This window comes from Carcharodon carcharias, chromosome 11 (assembly GCF_017639515.1).
Source record: "Carcharodon carcharias isolate sCarCar2 chromosome 11, sCarCar2.pri, whole genome shotgun sequence".
Lineage (NCBI taxonomy): Eukaryota > Metazoa > Chordata > Chondrichthyes > Lamniformes > Lamnidae > Carcharodon > Carcharodon carcharias.
In genome coordinates this window covers 69483577-69497487 of record NC_054477.1, presented here as the reverse complement: position 1 = coordinate 69497487, position 13911 = coordinate 69483577, and the positions used below count along the sequence as shown (strand labels likewise).

The window sequence follows — 13911 nt, the reverse complement described above, 5'->3', positions numbered from 1 at the left end:
GAGGCATCAGCGCTTCACATTTAGAAGTCCTTTATTCATGGGTAGCACCGATGGTAGGCTGGCCACTGAGGCCCATCACCTAGTTCCCACTCTGTGAGGTAAGTTGGAGCAGTAGAGATTTCACTTTTCTTGGTGGCACAGCTGAGGTCATTCATCCTTTTCCTGCACTGCAGGGCTGTCCACAGGTGTGTCCTGTTCGCACCCGCCACCCTGCGACTGCCTTCCATGCAGGGTTGGCGAGTCGGGTGGGTCTCCTCCCTCTACCCCTGGGGTACAGGACATCCCTCCTTTCCTCTACTGCATTTAGCAGTACCTCCAAGGATGTGTCACTAAATCTGGGTGCTGGTGCAGCTTGCTATCTCTGGGCATTTCCTAGGCCACTGTTCAGATTCGACATGATTGCATGCCGACGTATTCCACAACACACAAAAGGCATGCACTTGGCGGACTGCACTTTGAGGGGAAACCCGAGGTGAGTACACAGTAACATTGCAGAGCTCTTGCCTGGGATGCCTGTTGGACTTCAAGGTTGAGACACGTTAGGAGGGGTGTGAGGGCAAGGGCTGCACTGCAGTTGAGGCACATTGTGTGAGGGCTGTAAGGGCTGCCCTGCGGTTGAAGGTAGTGCACAAGCACATGCGGGGTGCGGGGTGGGTGGGCGAGGGAAGCAGTCATGCAGTAGGGACACCGAGTATAAAGTGATCATTCCTCTGCAGCTGAGACAGTTCAAGCCCAGCCACATTGATATGATTGGTGTTGGCCCTCTAGCTTCTCTGCCCACTCAAGCAACGCAGAAGCATCAAAGTGCCACCAAGTGCTCCAGAGCTTTTCACCCCTCAGGCATAGACTGCAAAATAATGAGCATTTTAGTGGACTGTAGAACATTCAGATGACTGGGCACATTGTACAACCTCTTTGCTAAAGTTGGCCACGGAGCAGTCACTGATGGATGCGCTCACAGCCCCTTGCAATGTCAATATCCCAGTTTGGACCAGATTCCCCCATGGTTCAAGATAATAGTGCAGCCCTGCAGTGCAGGTTAGGAGATGCCTGCACCTGAGCTGAGAGCACAGCATGCAGTCCAATGGGCAAAGCTGTCACCAATCGGTCAGGTGGAGTGGGGCGGAGGTGGGTGGAGTTTTGGGCAGCCATGCAGCACACTAATCTTTGGCCATCCAAGTGGTGGCCAGCACTCTCTGGGATGCATTAAGGAGCCTTCACACTTAGCCAGGACAGGTTCTTAGCAGAGCCATGCTAACCCACATGTCTCTCTCTCTTTCATCCTGCATCAGGAGTACATCAGGATCATGGAGCCTGGTGACCTAGCTCTATGCCTTGTGGCTTACAGAGAGTGAAAACGATGGAAAAGAAAGTGAATGAGGTGCCTGGCTGTGCAGAGGGAAGAGCAGCACCTTCCAGACTGCCAAAGGGCCACAGCGAGCCATCGCTGGTCAGCGCTTAACTAGATCCAGGGTCTATGGACGCCGCCTTTCATTCCTGTATATGACTGAGAACCAAAGTCACCGAAGACAGCGCATGTAATCCAGAGTCCCAGTAACCCAGAGACCCAGGGTAATGCTCTGGGTGCCTGGGTTCGAATCCCACCATGGCACATGGTGGAATTTGAATTCAATAAAAATCTGGAATTAAAAGTCTATTGATGACCATGAAACCATTGTCGATTGTTGTAAAAACCCATCTGGTTCACTAACGTCCTTTAGGGAAGGAAATTCCTGTCCTTACCTGGTCTGGCCTACATGGTACTTCAGACCAACAGCAATGTGGTTAAATGTCATCTGAACAAGAGCAATTAGGGATGGGCAATAAATGCCCACATCCCATGAATGAATTAAAAAAATGCCCAAGGAACTGGTTGGCCACATCTGCCAGCTACTGCAGGATTTGGTGCCATGGGGACATGGAGGGCATCCTCTGCTAGTGGCCTTGAAAGTGACCGTGGTGCTGAATTTCTATGCCAGTGGCTCCTTTCAGGGCCCCACAGGTGACATCTGTGGGATTTCACAAGCCTCCACCCGCAAATGCATCCATGTGGTCACAGATGCCATCTTCGTGAGGGCACACAACTTTGTGCATTTCACCTGGGACCAGGAGAGCTAGGATATAAGTGCAATTGGATTTTCCCAGATCTCAGGTTTCCCACAGGTGAGGCTGCCATTGACTGCACACACATGGCGTTCAGATCTCTGTGGAAACACGTGGTCAACTATGTCAACCGCAAGGGATTCCATTCACTGAATGTGCAGCTGGTGTGTCAACACCAGAAGTGCATGCTGCAGGTCTGTGCATGGTTTCCAGGGATTGTGCACGATGCCTACATTCTCAGTCAGTCACAGACCCCTGATGTATTCCAGGATCCATAGAGGCTGCAGGGATGGCTCCTCGGGGACAAGGGCTACCCACAGAGGACGTGGCTGATGACACCCATGTGGTGGCCTCAGACTGCAGCAGAGTGATGCTATAACGAGGCTCATGCTGCAACTTGTAACTTGGTGAAGCAAACCATCGGGATGCTGAAAATGAGGTTCTGGTGCCTGGACCATCTGGGTGGAGCCCTGCAATACAGTCCATAGAGGGTGTCACACATCGTCATTGTCTGCTGCACTCTTTACAACCTGGCAATGCAGTGGGGAGAGGAGCCTGGCTGAGGAGGAGATGGAGGAGCTGGAGGTCTCCTCCAAAAAGAAAGGGGCCGATGGTGATGAGGGTGAGGGGGTCCTCAAAAGTGATGATGACAGTGATGAGGCCCTCGTGCTGACCAGGCAAGGCAGGTGCACTCGAGAGGCCCTCATAGCTGCTAGATTTGTGGAGGATGATGACGACATGCAGTGAGGATGTATCCTCACATTGTATCTGTGAACATTTGACTCCAGTCTGGCTTATGGTATTGCACATACCCTCTGTGATAATGCTCCTGTCATTGAGAGGCAGTGGAGGCCCTAGTAGTCGTTTGATTGCAGGAGGATGATGATGACGATGACGACGACAACGACGATGATGACGATGACGTGTAATGAGGACACTCCATAGATATTGACATGGCCTCTGAGAATGTCTGACTTCTGTCTGGCCGAGGGCAGCTCACTTGCGCTCTGTAATCAGGGTCATATCATGGAGACCCAGCCATGAAACTTTAAAAGCATCTGATATTTTGTCCACCTTCAGCACCTGACCCCTTCAGGAACACAGCGTCACTGGTCACAGATGCTGGAGAGATGGGAGCCAGCACCACCTTAAAAAAGTGCTGAAAGCACACAGAGAATGACGGAACTCTGTGATGACTGCCCGCTACATTCTGGCAGCAATGACAAGCACCGTCGAGGTGCAGGCATCAGTAATGTGTTCAGTGAGTGTGAGGCCGGACCATCACTTTGGTCTAAAGGCTGCACAAAGCAAAGGAAAGAGGCCCTGGACTGAGACATCTGCCTTTATCTTGTGCAGAAAGGTTTCATGTCTGAGTGACATGAGCACGGCTCATCAGAACAAGGAGCCGTAGGCAGGGAGACAGTCTTGGGAGTTTATTGGCAATAGTGAACAGTGTGTACAAGTGATTAACACCCGTGCCCAGGCTGTGCAACCACATCTTCTTAACTTTCCTAACCCTGCCACTACGTCTTGGTGCTCCCTGGACATCCACAGTGGAGGTGGAGGCAATCTGCTGACTGCTGTGCCCTGTATATGATTACATTAGCGAACATCCTCTGGAGGGCCAAGACTTGGAGTGCCCCAGCCTAATTTTGGCGTCCTCCTGTGTGGCAGTTGCACCCACCTCGGCCTGTGAACCTGGAGCTGCTGAGGTCACAGGAAGAGGGGATTTGAATGGGCTGGACGCTCCTGGAGTCACCTGGATGGATGGCCCCAGGGGGTACACCTGCTGATCCTCCCCCCTATGGGTGCCCAAGGGCCCCTGGCTGACTCCTCAAGGAGAAGAGGTTGCTGGAATAAGATCAAGCTGCCCCTCACCCCTCTCACATGCACACTGTTGGAGGCCAACTATGGCATCAGTGATGGAGTTGAGCCCATGCAACAGTGCAGGACCAATGCCCTGGACCAAGTTCTCCATGATGGCCGCCATCCCACCAGTGTTGACCTCAGTTGGCATGCCAGCACCATCACCTCAGCCTGAAGGCAGACGGACTTGCCCATCATGCCTTGCAATGTGGACATGAGTGCAGCGGACATCCCTTCCTGATGTTTCCGAGCTTGCCTTTGCAACTCCAGCAACTGTGACATGACCGAGTCCAGAGGCTCATCATCTGACCCAAACTCAGCAAATTTCTGGCCTCTAGCAGTCCTCCAAGTGCCTGACACCTGGGAAGTCCCTGCGGCTGCCTGTTGTGGATCAGACAGTACGATGTGATCACCAGATTGTGATCCCGAGGCTGTTCTAAAGCTAGGTACCACCGAGGTGTGTGTCTCGGCACTAGTGGAGGGTGTGATGAGCGCTGTGATGGAACTTCAGGGAGGGTGCCTTCAGATTCCTCTTCAGAGGTTTCTTTGGGGCCTGATTGGAGGCTCGGGGTCACGAACTCTGTCAGCTGTTTCCTAGATGTGCCTGCGAAAGCTAGGGGAGATAATTAGCACATGGCAGTGGCGTGTGAAACAGCATACATCAGTCACTGTATGGTTGTCTGATGGATGTTGCACTGCTGGATCCTCACTTGACCGAGCACCGCTGACTTCAACGTCAGCACAGGAACGGTCCAGATTCTCGCTGGCCACTGGATGGCTCTGTTTTCAAAGTCTGTGAGGACCTTGATTTCAGGCATTCCTCCTCCAGTCTGCGACCTTTCCCTCTTGTTGCATGCCAGCTTGTCCTGCATGAATAGAGATGGAGAGAGTGTAAGTAGGATGCCTGCCAGGCCACATGATAAGTATGTCTGGCATGTGTGGGTGGTGAGTGGTTCCATTGACGGGATGAGGACAATGTAGGTATGTGAGAGAGAGTGAATGGTGACATCCCTTGAACTGGCAGTGAGTGAGGGCCCTGTGGATGTGTGATGGGTTTGTGAGTGTGTGAGTTGAGAGTGATGAGAAGAGTGACATACCCTGGCGGAACGGAGGAGATCAATCACACTTTCACGGCACTGTCTTGCTTTGAAGGGTGTTGGCGCTGACCACCACTGCCACTGCCTCCCAAGCCGGGTTAGTGAGGTTGCTGCCCATCCTGCAGCCAGTGCGGGGTTAGAGGACATCGCGGTGAGCCTCTACTGTGTCCAAAGGTTGCTGAAGAATTGTATCATTGAACCTGGGGGCTGCAGTCTTTATGCCTTTCAGGGCCATGTCTTCTATGCAGCAGTCGTGGGCTGGGAGCACTGAGATGTGTACATGGGCTGGATTTTAAATATGGCACCCGGCATACTGAAGCGGCGAGGTGATGGCATGGTGGGCAAATGAGAGCCCACCCGCCATGAAGACCGTGTATTTCCTGGGAATGCATAATTAATGTGGCAGGTTTGGGATGATACGGTGTGAAAAGCTGCCATTGCAGCCGATGGATAAAACGTCGTTTTACCCGCCGACTACCGCACTTACTGCAAATCTAGGACAATTCTACCCTATATGATTCTACAAAACACAACACAGACCAGAGTTTGGGGTGGATAGATCTCTGAAACCATCTGTACAGCATGTGCAATTGTGCAAAGTCAAATAGGGCCATGAGCTGTATAGTCAGGGAAATAGAGCCAAAATAGAGCTTATATTAGAACTGGACAGAGAAAGTCTGATTGGAGACTGAACTGTGACTTTCTCTGACTTGTATTTTATTGCTTTGGTTTATATAGTTCAACATTCTCGTTGATTGTCATTTGTAATAGTTCCAAAAGGTTATGGTCAACTCTCCTAAGACTCTTAGATCTTTCTCATAAAATTAATTAGAATCTACAACACAGAAACAGGTCACATGGTTCAGCTGATCTATGCTAGTGTACATATTCTATACAAGCCTCCTCCCACTCTACTTACCTCTTCCCAACCAGCCCCCCGTAAACCTCTCACCCTATCTCCCTCCAGTACATATCAGGCCTTCTCTTCAATGTGTCAGTGCTGCCTGCTTCAACCACTCCATAGAGCAGATTGTTTCATGACTATTCTTAGCTTTTCCAACATCATACACAAAATATGTGTCCCCCATTTTCCTTTCCTGCGTGCAGTACGCCAGAGTTGCCCGTACTGCATTTCTTGTGTAATTTTGCTCATCTGAATTTGTAATTCCTGAGCTTCCTTCTCTTTCATTCCCCCCCCTAGTTTGGTGTCATTGCGAATTCGACCAGTTTACACTTAATTTCTGAATCCAAATGATTAATGTACATTAGAAAGTGAAGTGATGCCCGCACCCCAACATATCCCCTCAATATGTTTTCTACTCTTTATCTGCTTTCTTAACCATACTAAAGATTTACCCTGCATTCCTACAATTCCAAGTTTTATTATGTTCTGTGGTCCTTTGCTAAATGCTTTTTTAGAAATCTAGGTGCATCAAATTCTCGGGATTATTACAATACACTCGGGATATTGCTGCTTTCAGGAATTCAAGGAGGTTCCTCAGGCAAGACCTTCCCATTTTGATTTTATTGTGACTGCTATTTACTGAATTGATATCCACTTATCCATTATATCCCGCTTATCCACTATAACATGGCAGAAGAGCCAGAGAAACCCTGGTAGATCAATGTAAATGTTATTTAGAGCCCTTTCCTGGGAATTCTGCAATTCTTCCTCTGAAGTTAGAGCAGATAAACAGAAATTTCCCCTTGAAATTCACCATCTATATATTTATTTTGGAAATAGTACTCCAATTTACTCCTGATAATCAATTCCATCATTTTAGTGGGGATTGAAGTAATACTATTAAGCCTGTAGTTTCCTAGGTCTGACTTGTTAGTTTTTTGAATATAGACAACATGCTAGCTTGTTTTCAGACTAATGGTATATCCCTCGTTTCCAATGACTTCCCTCATAAAGATTGTCAATGTTCATAAATCTCCTGCCTAGTCTCGCGCAGCAGTCTGATATAAATATTGTCTACGTTCAGAGGATTTATTCACTTTGAGCCCATTTAGCCTGTCTCCATCTCATACATATCAAGTCATTACCTTTGTCAAGGATGTCTCTTTTTGGTGGTGAGGGTATGTTGTCTGTGCTTACTTTGTGACTAACTGGAGGAAGCAATCATTCAAATTGTTTGCTGTCTTGTGCTCATCCTCTCTTCCATGGCTTTTTAACTGTTGAAATGTTGGAAAAAAGTTATTTTTATTACATTTTGCCTGTGTATTTTTCAAGGCGTTTATTTATTGATCACCTTTTAACATATTTTTGAGTATTTCAATATGGATCCAGTAGTAAGGTGTTGGGCATAGTTTGGTAGGTCTTATTGAGGTATTTATAGTCTTAGGTAGTTCAACAGTAAGTATTTATTAACTACTAGAAACTATATACATTGGTACAGTAAAGGTCCAAGCTAGGAACTGTCTCCATGCTTGCTTCTACACTTGGCTCTGTCCAACACTACACTGATCCCAAGGTGCGGGTCATGCATTCTCTTACTCCAGTTCCCGACAAGCCTCGGAACCAGCCGGGAACTAACAGCACATGTGCAGTTCGGTTGTTTTACACTCTTCAGGACGAAGACCAACCCTGCGCGCCTGCACAGAAGAAAGAGGAAGAAGGCACGAGAAAGGCAGGTCAGATGACCTGACATGAAGCACCATTATCTATTAAGTGGCTCAGGAGCAGGACATGGGAGGGGGAAAGGGAGAGGTTCCAAAAGGAAGTCCCAAGCAAGGGTTAAAAGACAGGGGACAGATATAGTTAAGTTAAACTAAAGGAAAGTAGCAGAGAAATAGGCTCAGAATTAAAGAAAGAGCTGTAGGGAGCAGACTATAAGTTAAGTGGGCATGAGAGAAGCCCTGAAGATTTGAGAAGGCAGCCGAAGGTTGATGACTCCATGCTGCGGACCATGGAGGTAAAGGTGCTCCTTTGGAGCAGTGGTATTCTGCATGGCAAGGCCAAATATCTAAGATTGGAAAGTGAAGCTTGAGTGTACTCAGAGATCTAGGGTAAAACAGTCTCGGAAAACGAGATTGAAATCCTGTGAGGTGGGTCATTGTTGAAGACATCTGAGTGGGAGTAACGTTTGTACAGAATTCCAAGACGAGATCTTGGAATGGGGTGATTGGAAACCCTTGTGAGAAAGAGAAAAGGAAGAATTTTCTCCTCATTGGGCAGGCTGGGTGGGAGTGGGCACAGGCGGACGCGCAGCCAATTGCCGCCCGCAATCAGCTGCACACCGCCACTTTACTTGGGCGAACCAATTAAGGCCCCCCCAGTGTGACGCGGACCGGGAACTCGTTATCTGTGCGAGCGGGCAGTTGGGGGGGGGAGCGTGAGGTGGAGGAGGGAGAGTCGGGCCTGCGTTGTTTTGTGCACGTGTAAGAAAGAGCGCAGAAATCTCCCTGAGGCATGAAGCTGCCGCAGAGAGATTAATTTCATTCTCAAAAATTGAAAGAAAGATAAATTACTCAGGCATGCCCCCTCATGTGACATTGTCACAGGAGCTGGGACATGTTTATTGTATTTTAATAAAATTTTTATTAAATTTATAAACCCTTCATGAAACCTCATCCCACCCGTGGATGAGTTTTCATGAGAAATACGAAGGCCACCTGCCCGCCAACCTGAGGGTTGGATGGGCAGCCCAGCCAATCAGCTTAATTAGATATTAACGGCCTTTGACAGTTAGGAGGGTGCGCAGCCGACTCCAGCGTGCGCCCGCCGAACTGAAGGTCAGAATGATGCACAGTGATGTCAGGACACACGCCCAACGTCACCACGTGTCATTTTATGCGTCAGCGACTGGGGCCCACCCCTGCATGCCAAACGGAAGCTTCTGGCCCAAGTTTCAGTGAGGTTGGTTGGCTCACAAATGTGACAAACATCTGAGAGGTTTCTTGGGAAATCCATGCACCCTATTTTGGTCGCAGCTGTTATTTATTCTGTAGTGCGGTGTGCTCGACCACAATTTGCCTGTTAATTCACATGTACCTCATACTTACCCTGAATATTAGAATATAAGATACACATTGTTTTATCTTTCTGAACTTGTATAGTAAAGTTTATTTTGTTGGTTCAAAACTTGTGGAATCTTGTGATTTTATTGACTTAGTAAGCATCTTGAATCGCAAACTTTACCTACTTTAAACAAAACATTATTGGTCCCTAACTGGATCTTCCCCCATGACCTGAGGTCTGGCCAAGGATCATAACATCAGTCCCATGTTAACACTTTATGCATCAGACCTTATACTACACCTCCCCCCAAGTCTTTATCCAACGTATTTATGAGTTATCCCAGTTTACCTATGTATTTACATCAATACTACTACTGCATCTAATGAGTTCATACGTTCAGGTGGTCTGGAGGCCTTATAACCCATCCATATTTTGTTTTCATTACTGTCAGAAGAGTGCTAGGCTCTGTTGCTGCAAGTAAACTTTGTTTAATTGGAAGTTGTCTGGCATCTGGGTGTCTTTTCATATTCTTTGGCCTTCAATTGCTCTTTGTCGATTCCCCAATTGTAGTGATAAATATGGTTGGTTTATCCTACTCTTTACGGGGCAAAGAAAGTCTGGGCTCAATCTCCAGTGTTTTTTTTCTCTCCCTCTCCTTTGTGTGGCTCACCGTGATGCATGCTGAGATGGAAGATGGCTCTTCCTGTTGTGAGGGGGAGGGTGTGACTAGGTAGTCAGCTCACCTTTGCATTTGGCTCTGTGGTGTGGTGTTGTCAATGGATGGCTGCTACTCAGTTCCAGCATCGCTTGTGGCACTTTCATGCTGGCTGGGGCTTGCTCTGTGGTCTCAGGGTTTATCTCTCCACCTGGCATCGGAGCCAGAGTTTGAGGCTCTTTTCATTGTTGGTACCTCTCTTGACTGTCATCTACTCGAGTGTCATGGTAACCATCTTAGTGGTTGGCTGGTCTGACCAATGAGGGGCTTCTGGCACATGTAATGAAAGTGGACAAACATGCTCTGCAAAGAGAGAAGACAATTCAGAGCTGAAGCCCCAGTCAAAAGAATCTTTCTTGTTGGAACTCTTGAGAATTTGCAGTTCTGTACAATTTACAATTGTCTTGACATCTTCTGCCGTTTTGAGGATATTCAGGGTTGCACAGGCCCCACTGCTCTGAGAAAAAGACTGGTTAAGGATGACATGCATCAGCTCGAAGACTTGTTTGCCGCTATACCTTAATGGTTCTAGGATCGCGCCTATGGCCAGAAGTCAGATTCCTATGGACCCATAAAATCTTCTGTTGTTCGTTGCCAGATGTCTCTCAGCCACATTTCTTTGTCCAATAGGACCGCAATACTGGCTCCCATGTCCAATTTAAAATTTGTGAGATGGCCATTAACCGTACAGCCTGCATTCCAAAACAAAATCCAGGATCTTTGACCTCTCCCAAGAGCATGGTTGTGTGTCCTCTTGGTGTGCTTTCTTGACCTTGTGAATCCTCTTGGGATCTTCCGTGTGTTTTGATGTTTTGGCTTTGCACAGCTTCCCGAAGTGTCCTAGTTGGTTACATTGAAAGTATTGGGCTGAAATTGCTGGGCATTGATCATGGCTGTGGGGGCGCTTTGCTCCACAGCGCTGGCATGGTTGCTCCACTGGTTGGTTAGGGTATTGCTTCCCTTGACCTGGAGTGTCCCTGTTTCTGTGCTTCACTGGACAATGGAGTTTACTTTGTACCAGGGTTTGCTTTCTTCGCTTAATATAGATCCTTGCTGTTAATGGATTTCAGATTGACTGACAATCTGGGTTAAATCTTCCTCTGCTTGAAGCATGTCGAAGAGTACATCATCTGCCACTGCTACAACTATTTTATCCCTGATCGGCTCAGATTTCAGCCCACCTTAATCACAGCCTTCAGTCATTCTGTACAGCTCATTAATGAAGGAGTCGACAGGTTCTCCTGGATGTTGGATGCGTTTATTAAATTAGCCTTTTCAAGAATTTTGTTACTTCTGAGGTTAAGACAAACATCAAATGATTTTGAAACTTCAAATTTTGCAGATGATTTGTTGATTCCTTGTCTAGCTTTTATCATTGGCTATCTGGCCTACCAAAAAAAGGTGTGTTAACCTGTTCAGCTTCTGTCTTTTTATCCAGACTTGAAGCAATCATGTGTATAAGGAATCTCTTTCTCCAAAGTCCCCAATTTGAGATTGCTCTGTGCCTTCATAAGTCCAAATTGATCTGGAAATAATCAAGGATTTCTGATCCTTGGTTATAATTTTTAAATTGCAGTTTCAGCTTCAAGATGTTTCTGAAGATCCAAGACGGCGCCTGCACAAAAGGATTTTCCCCGCGCTCACCAGCTTTGGCAGGCTCCCGCAGTAATAGCATTTGCGATCTCAGCATTTAAATTTTTTCAACAATGGTTGCCTGGATCGACAGGTTATAATCTTCCCCGCTTTAGCTCAATGTTTTTGGGTCTTGAGAACTTTGAATCCTGGCTATTGCTGGGTTGTTAAAAGCTGCCTACTCACTCATGATTATTTTCTTCTTCGGAGCAAGTTCAACTGCCATGTGTTCAGGTCGTCTCGGGATCGGGTTTCTTGGAATGTGATCTAAATGGCAATTTCTGACCACTGCAGTATTGAACTTTTTTTTTCAGGGCCTGTGTTGCCCAGGCATATAAAATTTTTAGCTCACTTCTACTAGGTCTGCTGACTCTACACACTCTGGGTATTGAAGCTGGTCTTCCAAGGATTCAATGGTGTCTTCTGCTGCAGTGAAGAATTTAATTTCCGCATTCAGTTTCCAAGCCTTTCTCTAGAGCTTTTCCCTGGCAATTTCCATCTGCCCTTCACTTGTTGAGGTGAGAATGCTCCTTTGATGTTTTTCTTCAGTTTTCGAGGATTTTAATTTTCTTCTGCAGTCTGAGAGGTTTTGAGTTGTTCCATTCACTGCCACCAAGTTGTAAGGTATTGGAAGTAATTCAGTAGGTCTTAAAGTACACATAGTCTTAGGTAGTTCAATATTAAATATTTATTAACTACTACAAACTACATACATTGGTACAGTAAAGGTCCAAGCTAGGAGATGTCTCCATGCTTGCTTCTACACATGGCTCTATCCAACACAAGACTGACTCCTCGGTGCAGGTCATGTGTTCTCTTACATCTCTGTGTGGCTGGTACTGTAGTCAGTCCCATGTCAACCCTTGATGTGCCAGACTCTTATACTGCAGATCTGACTGAACCCCATCCTTGGTCTTCCTTCAATGTTTGGGGAGTTTATTTTTGTCCTATATTTCACTTTTCATTTAGAATTAGAAAACCATAGACTCATACATCATAGAAGATGGTTATTTGGCCCACTGTGCCTATGCTGGCTCTTAGAAAGAGCTGTTCAATTTAATCCCACCCTCCAGCATTTTCTATATATAATGTAGTCCTCCTCCTGTCCATGTCCATCTACCGTTTAGAGGTTCCTATGGATGCTGATCCCACCACCCTTTCAGGACGTGTGTTCCAAATCTTTAACAATACACTGCATGTGAAAACAGTTCTCCTCATTTCCCCTCTAGTTGTTTTGATAATTATTTTTAATCAATGACCTCTATTTATCAATCTACTTGAAAGAGGAGTATCTTTTGCTTTGTGGCCGGTTTTAAAGTAGCAACCATGAAATCTTCAGTAGACAAAACGTGCCTAATTTTTGTCACAGCTGACAAAATTGAGATAATAGAGAGCTTTGGTTCTGTATTATATATGGAATAAGAAGATATACTGTGTGTCCATGAATATTAGTATTAGTGAGTGGCTTGCCATGCTATTTAGGATGGCAGTTAGGAGTCAACCACACCATTCTAGCATCACTTATAAGCCAGACCAGGTAGGACAGCAGATTTATTTCCCTAAAGGATATTTGTTTTAAGTCATTCTGGTAGTTTCCTAGTCACCTTTCTGATACAGGCTTTTTTTGACCTGTGCCTCCAGGATTAGCCTGCTAAGTCACCTGAGAATCCTCAAATCATGAAGCCTCGCAAACATCATCCTTGTTTCAAGGACTGACTGACGGCAAGCTTTCTTTAAAATCAAGATTTATTTAATTAACTAATTCACTTAATTTAAATTTCACAGCTGTAGTGGTGGGTTTTGAACCCATGTTATCTCCATATCATTAGTCTAGGGCTCTACTTTATTAGTCCCATTGGAGGCAGACGTGCAGAAGAAGAGGAGATTTTGTCAGGGGAAAATCCTCACCAGAAACATGGCTACCATGCAGGAGCACATCAGAGCACCCTTTGATGCTTGCTTCCCCAACACCAACCAGACACGTAACTGTTATCAGAACTACCTGGATTTCCATCATTGTCAGGAGGCTCTCGGAGTCTGTGGTAAAGATGTATCACCATGCAACTGGTAACAGAAGGTCTACAAGTCCCTTTGCCTGAAGTTTTGGGTTAATAAGTGGGATGAACAACGTGAATCTGGGACCTTTGCTGGCAAGATATAGTCCACCAGATTCTCTGTCGGTGTTGCATGCCTACCAACCCTGTCCCCCTTCCCTCCTTGCTCTCTCCCACTTTGTTTGTGCTTTCAAGAGACAGGGGAGCTTAAAAGCCACAGCCCCCACCCTCCCTGAATTGAAATTCACTGCTTGTTAAACTGTGAATCTCTTTGTCTGTAACACTCTTGAAATAAAGGCTCCCAGCAGCCTCTTGTACAGTGGAAAAAAACCCACTATGCTACCATACTATATGATAAACTGGCACAATTAGTTGTTACTCACCACCGAAACCTCTAAGTCATTGTGAGGTAAATTAGCAATGACAGGCAAGTTCATCAGTTACAAACTAGGCTTCAATAACATTGTTGTAATTTATCTA

The 13911-nt window shown here is 46.4% G+C and overlaps 1 pseudogene; it reads left to right on the top strand.

Moving 5' to 3' along the window:
* The first annotated feature begins 13286 nt into the window (after nucleotides 1-13286).
* Nucleotides 13287-13538, top strand: LOC121284377 (annotated as a pseudogene).
* The last annotated feature ends 373 nt before the right edge of the window (nucleotides 13539-13911 follow it).